This window comes from Dromaius novaehollandiae, chromosome 16, assembly GCF_036370855.1.
Source record: "Dromaius novaehollandiae isolate bDroNov1 chromosome 16, bDroNov1.hap1, whole genome shotgun sequence".
Lineage (NCBI taxonomy): Eukaryota > Metazoa > Chordata > Aves > Casuariiformes > Dromaiidae > Dromaius > Dromaius novaehollandiae.
The window spans coordinates 11,100,888-11,116,037 of record NC_088113.1 but is presented as its reverse complement, the minus strand read 5'-3'; the positions used below and the strand labels follow the sequence as shown (position 1 = coordinate 11,116,037).

The following is a 15,150-nucleotide window of genomic DNA, read 5'->3' as shown; positions in this document are numbered from 1 at the left end:
AGTAGGGAACTTAACCTGCAGAGTTTTAAAAAAAGCATTAGCAGGGTAAAGGTAATTCATAGGTTTGTATGTTTGGGATTTTAAAAGATACGTAAAAAATATAAAGCATTTACTTTGGTTTGGAAAAATGTACTTTGTACATTCTAACACCAATAGTTTTATACACAAGAGAAAGTCTAATATTTAGTCCACATGCCAGGTCTCCATCCAAACTGCACACTTTGCTAATTGATAAGCTCATGTTAAAGCTTGCGTTTAGGCAAGCTTACAGGGGAAATTCAGGAAGAACACTATCGTCTTTCACATAGCATGCACAGTTACAGAGGCTTTGAGTATAAGAAAGGGTGTATAAGAAAGTATAAGAATGCTGTGCAAGCAGAGAAACCAACAACTATACGAGTTGTCTCTAACCTTGCTTTCTTCTCAAAAAAGCATAAAGCAGTTCCTTTAAATACATCAAATTTAAGTTACAGCCACTCGGAATAAGATTGCCCATACTTCATTGTCCTTTTATCATTCCCCTCAAACTCATTTTCACAGATTTCTTGGTTTTATTACGCCCAAAATAATAGCTTATCACACATTTAATAGAACACATTTCTTTACCTGAGGTGCCCCTTTCAAAACATGCCACCTATTTAAACAAACGCTACAGAAAGAATAAAAGTACACCCTTCCCCGATAAAATTAAGTGGTGTGAAGCTCATCTTAACTACTTAGTTTAATATATAAAATAAAAAAATGTTTCAGATAGGAGAATATCAAAAAGGAAGGTGAAAATATGTCTGCTTTAGGTGATCTCAACAGCCTATAAAATTTGTATCTACTCTTTATATCTACTCTGATACTCTTTACACAGGTGCTGAAATAGAAAAGTCATGCACCTGACTGAGGCTTTTCCTAGAGTGAAGAAATTCACAGCATCTCTCTGAATGTTATAACCAACAAGGTACAAGCTCACACTGCAGCCTCTCTCACATTGCGGGCACTAATAAGATCCCCCTTCTAGCTGACCATGTACTTCTATCAAGTTGTGTGGTAGCTCTGGTTTGCTGAGCTTAAGACCTGAGGTTTTCCATCACTGAAATTTGGGGGATGTCAGCATTGATGTAAGAAGGGCAGACAATTCAGTAACTCAAAAGAGAACAGTGATAACACTGGAAGTAACAGACATAAGAGGTTTGGATTTACATGAGCAGCAGAGTTGTTTAATGCCCTGCAAGGAAATTAAGTCTGCTACATACATAAACATAATTCAAGGAAAGCATAAAATAGAGGATATCAATATTAGGTTGTCCCTGCACAAGTCAGTAACTTCATCAGGAATGTCACACATTGTATTACGACCTTACCTCATATGGTACTGCAGCATTAAAGAAAATTAACAAAGCTAAAGAAATACATATTTTGTCATAAAACGCCTAGTAAAAATTAACACGCACCTGAAAAAAAGACCAGCTAGACAGAAAACAAGTAGAAAGTTTCCAGAATTACTAAGGAGACATTGAACAAGGGCCTAAATCCAAGAAATCATCATTATCTTGGCAACTGTGTGTTGTAGTGCAATCACTTAACACCAATCAAAAGGGTTCAGCTGTGTTGCCTTCAGGTCTGCAAACTGCCATCTTGGCTCAAAAAAGCACTATTTGAGACTGATGATCTTGTCAGTTACTATTGTGTGCCACTCTTCCCACTTCTTCTCGCATGTCTGAAGGTGCGGGCAAGATGGCTATATACTAAATGGACATGTGTCCTATCAATCTGTGTACAGGCACTGACAGATGTCCTTTCGAACAAGTGTTCGTATAAACATTGAGTATGTTTCTATTTAGCAATAGCTTCCTAGGGTAAACATACTTTATCAGAGTACAATAATTTGTCTTCAGCTTTGCATGTGGCTGTTTATTTTGGCCTAGCTATGCAGGTTAACTTTGGAAGCAATCTAGTCCTAGACATAAAAGGCACTCTTGGTAGAAAATAAGACACAGCTGTATACAAAAATTGTTCTGGACTGTCACCCTCCCATGCCTTTCTGTTTTTGTCTCTGTAAAAGTCTTCAGACAAGAAAGTTTTAATCTTGATGTTGTGGAAGTGAAAGCTAGAGCTTAAGTGACAGTTCCACTTCGAGGCTAAATACATGCTGCAGAGTATATCAGCCTACTCTGCAAATTCATTTAGAAACATGCATTACCAAATACTTGGGATCTTTATTCTGTTCTTAGTCCTTAACCTCAACCTAGAAACCATGAAGTCCATAGGCAGTAACCTATGAAAGACCGTTGTCTAATTACAATAGCATAGGAGAAAAACAAGAAACAAGGAGTTCTTTCACAACAAAGAGCAACAGATACTCTATTCCCACAGTTCTGCCAAAAAATGTTTCAACACTCAACCCAGTGCCATCAGGTTGCTGATTTTCTGAGTCTCTACAGAAGCCATCCATTTGATAGCTTAATTCCACCCTGAATTAGCATTATTGCTGTAGTTACCCCTTTCAGTAGGTTATTCTGCTCAGCAATACCTATGAATTACACTAGTAACAAACTCCTATTAAACACTTGATGTTTTCCTAATACCCATTTTCAGAATGGCACTAAATACATCTACTTACTCCCTACTGACTTGAATGAAGTTAATTTTCCAATGCAGATATAACAGATAAGGAACTACCAGTAATAATACATAATTGTCAACTCCACCACTGCTTCTAGGTTTCAAGTCCCAGGGCAGACAAAAGTTGCTGAATTTCTCCTATGCCCAGGGACTGCTTGAGGCTCTCTTCCGTAACATGCGTATTTCAGGATCGGTTTTGCAAGAGCTTCATGCAGCTTAAACTTTTGTAAACTGTGGATGCTCCAGTCCCACCCCACCCCCTCCCTTGCACCAATGTTGGTGTTTGTGCAACCAGGTGGTAAGCTGACTTGGCAAGAAGTTGTCTGGGTGGTTTGGTTTTGCTTCAGCTAGGTCAATTTTCAACTGAATCCATTTGCTGACTGCAGAAGCCCCAGTTCCACAGCAATGGGAAGGGAGGTAAAAGGGAGGAAGCACAAGAGCCCTGACTTGGCATGAGCTGCTGGGGAAGTGCACTGCACGGCCTCCGGAAGACGGTGTTCCACAGGAATGCATTTAGAGGACTCTGTTGCTATATTTTTCAACTAATACTGGAAGGGAATCAGTTTGTTGTGATGTTGCTTGCTTTTGCACAAAATATCACCGAGCTCCCACCCCAGCATTTCAGCAAAGTAGAAAAACTTAATATAAAGGATTCTTTAGGCTTTGGCCCAAAAGAGCACAAGTCAACAATGAATATCTGTAGTGACAGAAAGACAAGGTACATTCCAAGTACAGAGTCCTCTAGATCTTGGAGAAAGGTCAGGGCGCCTCATGGTAAACAAGAGGGATTCAGCAGAAAACAGCTTCGAGGTACACAAATGAGGCTGAACTTGCAGAGCCCTTCAGTTTTATTTTCACCAGTGTATTTGAAACTGCAATGATTTTATAAATAACCATTAAATATGTTTTAAAGTTAGTTAATTTACAGAAGAATATGATTAGTACAGGATGTGTTTCCTAATGTCTATCTTTGATTAGTATATAAAAATGAAAATTAAGATTTCTAGTTTAGTAGCACATAGTCCTTATTGGAAATGTTAGTCTAGATTATCAGAAGAAAGAAAGAAGATGGATTGTCACTTGGGATGATCATCTTATACACTAGCAAAAGCAACAGTTAATGCAAACTGTAATCCCAGAAATGGGAGGCAAGATTAATGTAACAGTTCATATTCAGCAATTGGTTTATATAAGTTCTTACAAGCAAGAATTTTCTTTTTCCTAACAACTCACTCACAGGGAGCATTTGCTCACCAAGTGGCTTGGAGTTTCAGTCAGAACGAGACTAACTGAAATTCCAGCAATATAAGCATGCCTGCATGTTATTAAAGGAAATAGTGGAAAATTTCACAGGCTGACATCCAGAACGTCTGCGGTTCCTTTTCATATTTCTCTGTTCTTGCAAAGCAGTTATTAGACCAGGACTTCATATGGTGGGATTTTTTTTTTTTTTTTGAAGCCTGGAAATTTCCACTGCTTTAAAAGTTTTTTTTTTCCAAAGCTTTCTCAAATGCATAGCCCAAACAACCTTAGCCTTCTGCCTAGACAGAATCCTTAGTTTAAGCAAAAGTTTCACTGACGCAGTAGAGCGGTGCTAAGATCAAAAAAAGGCACCATCATTCAGATGCCAGAGGTATTGCTTGGCCAGTCTGAAATATTACCATACTATGTACTAATCTTTTTTGAGGTCATCTGAGGTCCAGCTACAGATGGCATGGCTAAAGGGAAGAGATGAAGCAGTTCAGGAAAAACTACCTTGTATTTTCTGCTCAAGTGCAAATTACAGAGTGGATGACATGATCAAATGAAGGCTGCTCTTGAATTTTCCTCAAATTTTCACTAATTTCGCATCTCACCGGGTCCTGCTCCTTGCCACCACTACCTTCTTATAGTCATTAACCCAGCCGATACAAGTCTAGCAAATCTGCTAGCACTGGTTCTATGCCTCACTTCTACAAGTCTTATTTATGAGCTACAAACATGCATTACCCAGAAACTGAGGAGTTTCAACAAAAAAACCCACAAGTGCAATACAAAACATCTTCAGAAGACATTCCAGACAGTGCAGATGTTTTCTTTTCTCAGTTTTCTCTACATCAATCAAAATAAAAGCCTTCCTCTTACAGGTGTGCGTGCACAAGCACATGTGTGTCAAATGGACATTCAAAGTCAAAAAAAGGTGCTGCTGTTGTTGTATTTAATCAAGAGAACAGTTTGCAGGTAAAATATTCATGGATTATGTTGCCTTTAATGGGAAACTAAAACTTTTAAATATGCACACAATTTATTTACAAAATGAGAAGATAATGCATATGACAACACATGCCATTAAACAAGCAAGCAACTAAAATAAGATAATTTTTAAGTGTCTTCAGTCCATTTGCTCTTGTACATTTTCTTGTTTAAAAGGCTATACACAATCATGTTGAAATAAAAGATACAGCAGACTATGACTTTGAATAAGTATTTTTAAACTTCCTTCTTTAGTTACCTGTATGGATCCTCTCTTATAACACTTAATAGTTATAACTGAGCCAAGCAAATGGTATTTTATATTTACTGGCTAAAATGACTTTAAAAAGCCATATATACCTAACAGCATTACTTAGAACATGGTCCTCTAGTAGGCCACACACTGAGGTCTGTCCATTGAGCCAGACATCCCAATTCTGAATGTTAAAAGGCATCCAGAAAGGGCAGGGAAGGCAGGGGAAGACAGCACTGTTGCAAAAGATGCTGCTATCTATGGAACTTTAGTCCATTCCAGCAAAGATGGAAAGAACACAAAAAGGCAGAGGAACAGGAGCCATAATTCCCTATTTTTGACCACCCTCTCTTGTACAGCCTTGAGGGTGGAGGAAGGGAAGTATAGAGGAAGAGTAAAGGTCTGAAAAAAAAAAAAAAAAAAATCTGAGTCACTGGCAAAAAGATGTAGCAATTTTTTGAGATCATCCCCTTAAGATGCAAGCCACTAGAAAAAAAAAAAAAAATCGATAATCAATTTAAAGACATCACTGTGAATAAGAGAAATGATTTTAAGTGTTACTTCCTTGTTCATAAACTTCCAACAAACAAGAGATCCAGAGCTCATACAAAGTAAGGCTGTGTGTGCATGCACACATGTAGACTCCCAACAGTTGTCTACAAAGACATTTCAGAAAAGTCTGTCCAAGTAGACTACATTAGCTGCAACCCACTCACACACATACTAGTTGCCAGAAGCATACAGCACAGAAGTTTCCCTATTCTGGGGACTCACTAGCCTACAGAGAATTTGACGGAAACGCCCATCGAATATTTGACAAGAACAGCAGCAGTAAGATGCTAATACACTCCATAGGATGATCAGCACAATTAGAGTACAAGACAAAACGAGAGAAATGCTATCGTTGCTTTAGGTTTCAGTTCTTCAGACTGGTGCAAAAAGAATACTAAACAGTTCTCCAGACTGATTACTCTGAGCCAGTAAGAAAAAGTTTACTCAAAGTACCGGAGCAGAGAATACATGTCATTTGAGGGTTTTTTTGACAACTGAATTGTTGAATTTTCTTCTGCCTTCTGCTTAACTCCTCTGCCAGTAGGTACAGCAGCAAAAGCATTTTTCCCCTTATCCACTGCTCTATTACCTGTTCTGTCACTTTGGCATGTTTCAAACAGTGAGGCAGGACATTCTGACATGAGACACAAAGCAGCCATAGAGAAAATATGTCGAGCAACACAACCACATTGTTTTACGGTCTCAAGTTCTTAGGCGTGCATGGTTTCTACCATGCATACCTACATCTTACTGAATTTTATTAGAGACTTCCCTGACAACTAGTTTCCTCAGATTCACATTAACTAAGCCAGAAAACATTTGAAAAACATTTACAACTGCCATGATCAGTCATATAAGAGTTAAACAAGAGTCGAGTGATGTCCTTTGAGCAAGTTCATAAGCCAACTTGTTGCCAAGCGTTTCATGCCGAGTCAGCACTGGAAGTTGCATTAGACTTCACACCAGTATCTAGATATAAAGAGTTAAGCGCGTTCAATGTTTGGCTGATAACAACCAGCAACAGAGCATTAAACCCATGCAGTGTTAAGGTCCTCTCTAGACCCACAGCAATATTTGACAATGCTTTTAAGTAAGAGAAAGAATAATAAGAGGTCTAAAAGAAAAACTTAATTATTCCTTATGCAAGTCAAGAAAGAAGCCTGTTTGTATCAGGCAGATTTTATCCCCACACAAGATTTCTAAACTTACATTTCACCCATGAATTATTTAAAGCAAATGGCAAAGCAACCCCCTTAGAGCTTATTACTCATTTGCCAATGTGAGGTACAAGCAGCTGCTTAGTCTCACTATGCCACAGCACTTCTTACTTTGTGATCTAGTTAGAACTCAGAGCAGTGACAGACTGCCTCCTGCTTAGAGGAGAGGGGGGAAAAGGAAAAAAAAAAAAAAAAAGCTTTTGGATGAGCAAAACAGAAAAAGCCCTGTATCACTACTTGTAAGCTTCCATTGCTAAGTCATTCTTTGGCTTAGCGAACCATCAAAATCACTTCAACTATTTTCAGATTCCTTCCTGAGAGCATCCTCTTGTTCTTTTAAGCTTTTATTAAAGAGCCTTCAAAATGGCTTTTAAGAGGGCTACAACCACGTACAATGGCTAATGCAAGGACAACACAAATGGTGGCTCATCAGCATCAAAAGGATAGATATTTACCTACTACAGAAGTGTAAACTCTTACAAAAAGAAGATGCCCAACTTGTCCAGTTCAGAAGAGCACAGGGTAAGAAACAGTCTGCTTGATTTAACCATGCAACCTGTTGCTATTGGATTACCATATTGCATCATCTGGTAGTCTGAGGAAGACAACTGGGAGTGTTACCTGCAGGTTACAGCTTTTGAAAAATATTTAAGTCAATTCTCAAATTTGTCAGAGAAGTTGTGAAAGTTAAGGTTTCTAGTCAAACAAGACAGTTTCTTAAAACCTACTAACTGGTACATGTTTTTAAAAAAGTAAAGTTTTAGCAAGCTAAGTTTTGAGAGTACTGTTTACCAGTAGACAATACTCTACACTTCACAATTGCTTCCTTTGCCCTTCGCATATATGTAACACTCTAAGTGACTGAGAAGTATCAAAATAGTAAGCCCTGTTAGCAAAGAAAAATCCTAGAATTTGGACAAGCAGCTAATTTACAAGAAGAAAGGAAAGTTGATTTGCTAAGATAGAGAGATCTCACTTAGATGAACTCTTTCACCTTCAAGCTCTAGGAGAGTTGGAAATCATTTTTACATGCCTAGTTTTACACCTGCATGAATTCCTTCAAGACTGGAGAGAAGGGGTAGAAGTTATGCAGTGGTTTCTGCCTACTCAAGAGAATAAGCTAAAACAGAAGAGCTAGTATGACAAACAGGTAATACTTACGAGGCAATAATTTAGAGTTTACAAGATGAGAAACATGCCAATTTGATGAATTATCCAACAGAAAAACTAAATCATGTTCCCATGCCTCTCCACTTTCTGAAGAAACTTCGCAGGACTAAGGAGTCTTTAACTGCATCCAGGGAGAAGAAGATAAGCTTCAGTAAAACAGCTCATGGTTACCTTTTACACTGACCTGAAAAACATGCACCCTCAAAGCACAATACTAATAAAAAGATTAACATGTAGTCTACTCTACATGTTTTCTTTCAAATGTCATATAGAAAGAAACCCTTCAAAACAACAGCAAAAGTCAACAGCTCCATGATGCAGTGACAAGGAGGAAGCCTTTTCCTTTTCTACAGAAGATTTAGTTTGAGGTTGCCATATCTTTGAAGTGTTTGCTAAACTAGAAAGCAGTCTGACAAGAGCTCTCTATAAGAGAGTTGCCAGAATACCAAACCCATGTAAAGATATGATTTATGTAAAGTTCACACACTGCAACAATAACATGCCGAAGTCATGTCAGATTTATGTGACAATATATGAGGACCTAAAGACATCTATTAACATTCAGAGCTACAGCTCATAGTTCCAAACACCAGTACAGCAAAGCAGGATAATACCTTAGTTGCACTAACCAGTCATTCCCCAACTAATCTCACAGCTCAAACAGCAGGCAGTTCAAAAGGTTTCACCATAACCCATGCAGTAAAGTTTCAGCACTACATGGTAGAGATTCTACTACTGCAAACAAATTCTTTGGTCATACTATTGATTTACCTCCTCAAAATGTGTTAAACCTTCCCTTTCAAGAGCTTCCTACTCCGCTTTCCACAGATCAAAGCCAGGCATTCCCTCCCCAGAAATACAGTTGTTCTTTCCCTGTTTTGGCTGCATTTACATATTGAATGTTTTTAATCCTGATTTGATAGGGAAGACAAGTTGGCTTAGGGCTTATTTCACTAGGGCAAGCAGCATTCCCTCTGACCAAAGCTGATTCATAGCTCAAGGATGCATCTGAACCAAACTTTTATCCAAGTTATCACCTTGCACGATTCCTATGTTTGGATGCACTGCAAAGATGACAAACCTTAACTTTTAGGGCACAAGAACATCTTGACCAGAGCATCTGCATAGCCTACATCAACCCAGTTTAATATTCTGGCCCTCTCTGATAGGAAGGGGACACTGAGATTTAGTTTCCACAGCCTTGGTTAACAAGCTTCAAGGATCCTGTAGCTCATAAAGAAAAGGCCTGCTTGTTTTAAAGGTTCAAGAACCCAGCCCTCCCCCCCCCCCCACACACACACACACCTTTTTTATTATTATTTTCTAAATCTCCACCAACTCCTCAGGGATTTAATGTCATATTATTAGCATTATGAAAGCCTAAAAGGGGCAGCACAATTTGCATTTTAATACACTACCTGAAAGCATTAAACTAAAGTTATGATACAGCCAATGTATTTAATATAAAGCTTTCCATGTGAAGGAAAGCCACTAATAATCACTGTAATTAGAGTCTCACATTGAGCATTATGACAGATCCTTTGCCTTAAAGCTCCTATCCTCCCTCTCTATTAGGGAGAAAACATAGCATTCCATACTATTAAATTTGTTTATAAAAGTGTATTATATGGTCTGGAAGTAAAAGTTTTTTCCTTTAAATTTCCATACTCATTAATAGGTAATTTTAAAAAGGAAAGACATTCGACATCTGTGGTTGGCTAAAGGCAATCTCTTCTTACCTCCAAGGAAACATTCGTTTAATACAGCATCACACAGTATCATCACCACTGCACCTGCAACTTGGCTCAGTAACACCAAGAGATGGATACTGCCCTAGACACAGCATGACAGGGCTAAAGTCTTTTCTAGTTTGTGATCAACTCCAAAGTTAAACAAATAGGTGTTTAAGACATGTGGAAGGGGTGCAAGATATGGATTAACAGTTTTGTTACAGTTCCACCCCCCAAAAATATAATGCATTACAGTTTTGTTGTGCACATGACCCAGAGAAACACTGGCATTTGAAAAGAAAAGCTTAAAATCAAATGAACTATCTTCTATAATGATATACTGAAAGTGGCAGGCAAACACCAAATCTGCCAACTGTTTTCTTCAACAAGGACAACAGGCAAATAGTCTTAGCCAATAGTTGTTGGCTTGCTTCATTTTCCTCGTCTAGGTGGGTTTCCTGAAAATCATTTTATTTCTCCCCTTTCCACATTCACTAACTGTTCTTCTGTGTGTATTTCCAAGTATAGGAACTTAAAACACAAAGCATTTCCATTAGAAAGCATATGAAAATCGGATTTGTTGAAGGATTTGTTGAAGTCTATACTTAATATTTCAACACTTGTAGTACCATTCAAAAACATATCTGAGTGGCCTAACGATAAAACGTGCAACAAAATTTCATTGTTACCATTTGAGTTTGCTGATGGAAACCCATTGGAATCACAACAAAAGCCACTGTATCCATTTCTATTTAATTCCACCTAAAAAGCTCATGAAAAAGAGCACACATATACAGCTATATAGCCCTGTGGAGATTTTGGGCAAACACAGCAAGCCCTGATGAGCAAGTTCCATCCATGCATTAAATGTCCTTACAGTTCCTGAGACCAGGGAGATGTGAAGTACTTCTGCTTCTCCTTATCAAACATTCAGTCCCCCTCCCACCACCACCATGAAAAAACAGTGTTAGTCCACAACTACACAAGAGACAGGTGAAAGGTATTATCTTCGTAACATTTTTAGCCATGCAAACCATTTCAGTGCTGCTTTTCAAGAAGCAGCAATTAATTTTCTCTCTTCCATGTAGCAGACAGCTGGAAGAAAAAAAAGTCCTCAGAGTCACATACAGAATATTGCATGCAACTGTACATACACACCTCAAAAACATGCCACTAAAGGCCTTCTGGATATACCTGTGATACTAGATTATCTCATTCAGTGGATCCGATACATCCTGACATGAGCAGAAGCGTGAAAACAGTAAAGAAAATAGGCTTTGTGACAAAAAGACTACTATTCAGCTTACACAAATGCAGGTGCTAGGCATTGTGGCCAGCAATATAACACAGCTGTATTGTACTGTGGCCTTCTTCTCTCTCCTCCCACATTTTCAGGTGCACCTGATGAGCCAGGACAAGACTTCTGTGTAGTTTAGCCACATGTGCAACAATTTAGTGAAAAATTGCTTGCCATGACCTAATGATCACTATATTTTCTAGACAACTTTTACAACTTGAGGTTTCTAGAACAGTCTTGTTCACAAAACGCAGTTCTAGTGGTCTTAGGCTTGAAGTCATGGCACAATCCATGCTTATAGCTTTCAAAGAACATAAGTTGATGGTAAAAAGTCTTTAAAGTAAGATTTCCAAGAGGGCAATGATGCATAACCTAACAGAGAATGTTTAGCAAACAGTTTAAGTATATCTGATCAGAGCTGGCTCACATTTAACTGGGAAGGTGACAAGTGTAGGAGGGGATAAAAGAAAAAAAACCCACACACCCACACAGGGAAGGAGAAGACAAAGTTAACTAGGTAACTGTAGAGCTGGCCTCACCACCTCCATTCCTCTTGCCTATTGCAAAAGCAGTGACTACTGCTGCTGAAAACCCCTTTTCAATCTCAGAAGTAGAAGTCTTTCAACATATCCTAAGCTGTTCCTTAGCAGCAGCAAGCCTGACTTTCCAGGTTATAAGCAAAACAGGCGGTAAAACCTCTGGTGGCCCCATTGCCCTCTCTTCCCTCTCACTTAAACAGCATGCTGTCTTAAGCAACTGCTCCCTGCCCCCCCCCCCCCTTTTTTAAACCTCCGTACAACATCAGAAACAGGGCTGGCTCTAGACAACATGAAGAAAAACATGTATGTACATCTAGAAGCATAAAGCCTCAACAGTAATTCCACAAAATTCATATGAAAGACTCAAAATCCCTCATCCCTCATGAGATTCAGTTTGGAGTCAAGTTAATTTTGTTCTGCCTCAAAGATAATCAGCCTATTGATAACTGTCAATTAAAAAATAAAAATTATCCCTTAAATTAAAAGTATTTTTTTAAAAGTAATAGGGTCTTTCTGAAGTATACCTCCCATTTACATTGAGTGAAAAAGGATTTGATGCACCTTCACTGAACTAAACACAACATATTAAATCTGCTGTGGAATATATTTCCACCCTGATTTTAATCAGCTGTGGTTAAATTCTTTCACAAATGCCTCTTCCTTAATATGCTACATTTAGAAGTGTCAACAGATTTACATATACAAAAAAAGCAAACAGGCACCCTGCCCCGGCATTCAGGTTTAGGTATTCTTCTCCATCCTCTCATATCCTTAGCATAAAAAGAAAAATATTATTTGTCTCCTCCCCCTCAGCTCCATTTTTCAGCATAAAAACAAATAAGAACAATAATATTTAAGATATTTCTAAATACTCATAATCAAACAGCTACCATTAACATAATGCAGAATATCCTGCATCATACAGTCATTCAAGATCACATCTTAGAGGGAGGCTCATTTAAATGCAGGAGTTGAAGCAGCCTCCAGTGTCAGACTGTAGTGTCCAATATCATTTTACATGCTATCAATGGAGGCTTCATTTTGCACACAACATAACCAAGAAACCCTTTCTTTTTCAGAGTTCTTTAAAAAATAAAATCTATTCTAAGGAACTGTAGTATAGAAATTCATCTTGAAGGCTTTAGCTGTGATTTCTTGTCCAGTATTAATGAAAAAAGCACATGATCAAAAGATAACATTTTATTGTAAACAAAATTTCTTTCTCTTTCCTACTCTGCATTTTGTCTCAACTACACATTAGAGTCTGAGTAATACTATGCCAAAAAGAGAAAAAAAAGCAGACAGTCTAAACTTCTAAGTTAATGAATCAAAACCCAGAATGAACAGAGGTTACGAATGAAGAATTAAAAAGTAAAAAAAAAAAAATCACAACTTGTATGCCAAGATAAAAGCAGTCTGTTACCAAGCAAGGTACTTAAAAGCCTGAATATTGGGTTTATTCTGTCTGCCATCACTTCCCTTCCTCACCCCCCCAACCTCTAGCTTCATTTCACAGCAGCAAATCCACTGGTATTAACTGCTACATAGAAAAATCCCCAAATGTTAGTTGTAGTAACAGAGTTGAATGAGATTCAGAACCAGAGCAATACAGAAACAGCCTATTACAATGATACATAACAGCAAATACAATCACTATATATAATCATGCACTGTCTAGTTAAAAAACGCAACCCTGTTTTGTCTGTTTCCTCTAAACCCAGACTTTAATGCTGAGGTTTACTTGTTACTATGAAGCTATCTTATATTTATGTCTAGAACGCACACACCTTTATTTCATGTGCAGCAGTTTACTGTAAGCAGAAAATATTTTACTACAAAATATTTTGCAATAGTGATGATGGATTAGGCTTCTTATTTAAAGCGCCTGTGTAAATGGTGTTACAGACAGTACATAGCTAGACATTACTGACTGTCACACTTCCAGATTTGTTTCAATTTTGTCTTGTTATTCTGGAGAGAATCCAACCTAGCGTTTTCTGTAATAACTTTTAGATAAACCATTTAAAGGCAAAGTCAGATCTTTTTTCTCTTTACAGGTTAAAGAGGAAGGAGATGCTGCCTGACTAAAGGAGAGAAATTTAAACAGCGTTCACTGGATAAGCTGATAAAGCGGGAAGCTTCTCTTTAAAAGAAAAAAAAAAGGAAAGGAAAAAACCTGACTACCCTGAAGAGTAGGAGCAGAAACCACACACAGAACCAACTTCGGAACTGCACAAAGAGGACGCTGGGAATTATGTCAGGCTCAGATACCCCCTCTGCCCCATATGCACCCATTTGTACCCCAGAATCAGCAGGACCTTTTCCAGTTACTGGTCTGTGACCTCAGTAAATAAAATAAATAAATAAATGCTTTTTGCCTCCATCCCTCAACGGCAGTTTCATTACCGCTGTGAGGCAGAAATGGATAAGAGGCATCGAAATCATCCTTTATTTCCACTATTCCTCATCCATTTCCTTATTACTAGGGACAAGGAGACGAGAGAAGTCACCTCCGGAACTTACCGCGGCTACAGGACGACGAGGAGGAGAGGGCAGGTAACGCGGGCTGCGGAACCGCCCCGGGAAGGGCGGCCGGGCGGGGGCAGGCCACCCCGGCGCCTCACCCCCTCCTACCCAGGCCGAGACGCGGGGCGGGTCTGCCGACTCGGACACCGGCTGGGGAATCCAGAGCAACCCAAGTCTCGGCGCTCCGTGAGGCGCCTCCACCCGAGCTCACCCCCCCACACGCACCGGGCACCGACGGGGGAGCCTCCGGCTCGCGCCCAGTGCCCGCCGCCGGCCCCCGCCAGCCGCACACGGACCCCACGAAGTTGCAACGGCCGGGAGGGGTAACGGCATTTACGCGCTGCCTCGGGAGCCCCCGGCCCCCGCCTCGCGCAGCCCGCCCGCGCTGCCCTTCCTCCTCCCCCGGGCAGGCACAGCCCCGCGGGGAGGGGGCGCCGGGCAGCGGGCAGCGGCGCCCCTCGGAGCCAGCCCCGGGCTGCTCCCTGCCCCGGCGAGGGGCAGCCCTGCCTCCCCGCCCCGGTCCCACCCCGGCGCGGGAAGCGGGGGAGCAAGAACCAGCACTCTCCTCCCTCCGCTCGCTGCTCCCTCCCTCCAAACCCCACTCACCTGGGAAAGGAGCCAACGCTCGGCTGCGTCGCCTTCTCCCCGTCTCCCCCACACTCAGCCTCTCGCCGCCATTTTCCTCGCTGCTAGATTTAAATAGGAACCAGCCTCCCCGAGAGGAGCCACCAGCCGCCGCGGGGCACTGCGGGACCTGTAGTACGGCCGCGCGCGGGCGCTCACGGGACCTGTGGTCCGCGGAGGCCCGGCCCCGCCCCCGCCCCCGCCCCCGCGCGGGGCACCGCGGTACCTGTAGGCCGCGCGGGAGCGCGAGTCTGGGTGTTCGGGGCCGCCGCTCCCAGCGGCCCTCGCGGGCGGCCGGAGCAGGGCAGGACGCGGGTGTCCCGCCGCGAGTCGCGGCCGGGCGGGAGGCGGCGGCCGGTCCCGCCCCGAGCCGAGACGGGGTCGGTTATGGGGGCCG

General features: G+C 40.8%; 1 protein-coding gene across 6 annotated transcripts in view; it reads right to left on the bottom strand.

The window, feature by feature from the left end:
• The window catches only part of NCOA3 (nuclear receptor coactivator 3), a 104,182-nt gene extending 89,262 nt beyond the window's left edge, over nt 1-14,920 (bottom strand). For 3 of the 6 annotated variants that reach the window (XM_064521466.1, XM_026106568.2, XM_064521468.1), the window contains exon 1: nt 14,736-14,919. The gene's annotated coding sequence lies outside the window, so the exon portion shown is untranslated. Of the gene's footprint in view, nt 1-14,126; nt 14,668-14,735 lie in introns of those variants that run through there. The other 3 variants (XM_064521467.1, XM_064521465.1, XM_064521472.1) reach the window with 2 other exon arrangements.
• Between the last annotated feature and the right edge of the window lie 230 nt (nt 14,921-15,150).